Here is a 2,650-nt window from a genome sequence, read left to right as displayed (position 1 = left end):
ACACATGAACTACAATGGTCAGGCTATCCCTGTCTAGGAACGACCATAGCTGGTGAACCAGACAAAGCTGATATAAGGCACTCCTAGCCACAGAGAGACTTGAGCTTCTAATGACAGAGGTGTATACAAGAGTACCCCCAAACTACACACTTGCTCCTTCAGAGGAAGTGTAACTTCATTCAGAATGGGTAATTTGCCTATCTTCCAGACATGGAAACCACCCACGCAAACAGCCTCCATCTTCCCAGGATCCATCACAATTTATTGTCCCTCATCCCATCCACTACTGCAGCATTCAGACACAATCCAGAGCTTTCACAACCTCTTCTGATTCAGATATTATGGAGAAATAGAGCTGTGTGTCATCAGCATACTGATGACACCGTGCTCAAGTGTGTCTTTATTATGGTCAACGACCCATCCAAGAGATAAAATAAAATAAAAATTGAATAGTCAATACAGGCAGCTTCTAGTCAATTAATCAGTCATACATTAGGACTAGTAAAATAGTAGTAATAGCAAATGATTAGATGAAATATTGATAACCAGATGGTATACATTTGCACTGTCTTATATATAAAAACTTAACAAATAAATACAGATGAACAATGGGACTAATAAAATAATAATAATAACAAATAGTTAGGTAGGATATTGATGACCAAGTGATATACGTTTAGACTGACTTATATATAAAAACTTGGCAACTGGAATCAGATGTGAGCTATTCTTACCAGACAGAAGCCTGGATGTCCGGTGCTCTAAGGAGCTATTAGAGTACTTTTGGATATAAGGTAAAAAGAGTTGATTCCTTTCCACAGAATAGAATGGGCAGACATAGAGAACATGAGCAAGCGTTTCTATGTGACCTAACCTGCATGGGCATAGACGCTGGTGTAGGGGAATACCCTGAAATCCGCCCTCCAAAAGGGCAGAATCTAAACAGTTGAAGCGAGCCTTAGAAAAAGCTAGTTGATATTTAGGATTCGTAAGGATCTCCAAATAAGGCGCATATTTTGGTAAATTAAAGCTCAAGTTGTGATGTAAGGGAGAGCAGACTTTGGCTGCTGCTTGTAACGTTGATTGTCTATCAATGTCCTTGAGGCGAGAGATGATAATCTGTTTGGCCTTATTAAAATTTTGGGAAGATAGAAATTCTGTTGAAAGGCCCAAGTAAGGGAGCTTATCTATAAAGGATTTCTTCCAGGTGGAAAGGAACATATCTTCCTCTAGGAGCGACAGATAACCCAGTAAACATGCATAAGCAATTTTGGCCCAAAAATTATAAGCAAGAGACCATGCATGGCACTCGACCGAGCTTAGACCAGCTTCTAATCTCAATACCGTGCTGGGGATGCACTTTGGAATCCCAAAAATTTGGCGTAGAAAGATGGACAAAACTGCTTCAACTGTGGAATTAAAGGCATATATCCATAGCGGAACACCATATAATAATTGGGCTAGCACTTTGGCTCTGAAAACCTCAATGGCTGCTGGTATAAATTGCCCTCCTTTATTATAATAGTAACGTATAATGCCCTTCAGAGTGTTCTTAGCGGTAGCAACTGCCGCACGAATGTGAGGCATCCAGGAGAGGGAAGAGTGAAAAATCATACCCAAATATTTATAAGATCTAACTTGCTCAATAGAGTGGCCATTAATTTTCCATCTAAACGAAAAGGATTTTGAGAACACCAATATTTTTGTTTTGTTGAAATTAATTGTTAGTGAATTCTCTGAGCAATAGTTCATGAAGACTCTAATCAAACGTATGAGGCCTACTTTAGAAAAGGAAAGCAGGGCCGCATTGTCAGCATAGAGCAGAAGGGGGCATCGACTTCCATGGATTTTGGGAGAATGGAAATCAGGCGCCAAGCAGTTAGGGGCCAGGTCATTGAGAAAAGGTTGAAAAGGAGGGGAGCCAATACACAACCTTGTCTGACCCCTTTTACTGTGTGGATTGGATTGGTGAGACCTCCATTGCGTCCACAACGGACACGGAGCGAGGTGCTCTAAAACCTCCAATGGGCAATGACCACTCCCAGTGGCTTCATATAGATGTTAAATAGCACTGGGGAAAGGATAGTATCCTGTGGAACCCCACAGCACAAGCGCCAGGGGGCCAAGGAGTACTCACCCGATGCTACTCTCTGAACATGACTCTGAAGGTAAGAAGGTAAGAATGCTGTAAACCACCCAGAGAGCTTTAGCTGTGGGGTGGTAGATAAATGTAATAAATAAATAAATAAATAAATTGAACCATTGTAATACAGTGCCCCCTATACCCATCCTAGGAGGATACCATAGTCAGTGTTCCCAAAAGCCGCTAAGAGATCGAGCAGAAGTAACAGGGTTGCACACCCTCTGGCTCTCTCACAATAAAGGTCATCCATTAGGGCAACCAGGGCTGATTCAGCTCTGAAACCAGATCTGAACCCAGATTGTATTTGCTTTAAAATGAAATAGAAACAGTTTAGTAGTTCTATTTCTTAGCAGAGCATCAGGAAAACCTCCTAGTAGTTAGAGTGGTACATCAATGGAACCAATTACCTAGGGAGGTGGTGGGCTCTCCAACACTGGGAGGCATTCAAGAGGTAGCTAGATAGCTATCTTTTGGGTATGCTTTGGCCCCCTCCAACTCTACTCTTCT

Source organism: Rhineura floridana, chromosome 9, assembly GCF_030035675.1.
Source record: "Rhineura floridana isolate rRhiFlo1 chromosome 9, rRhiFlo1.hap2, whole genome shotgun sequence".
NCBI classification, from domain to species: Eukaryota; Metazoa; Chordata; class Lepidosauria; order Squamata; family Rhineuridae; genus Rhineura; species Rhineura floridana.
This window is presented reverse-complemented; position numbering follows the sequence as displayed.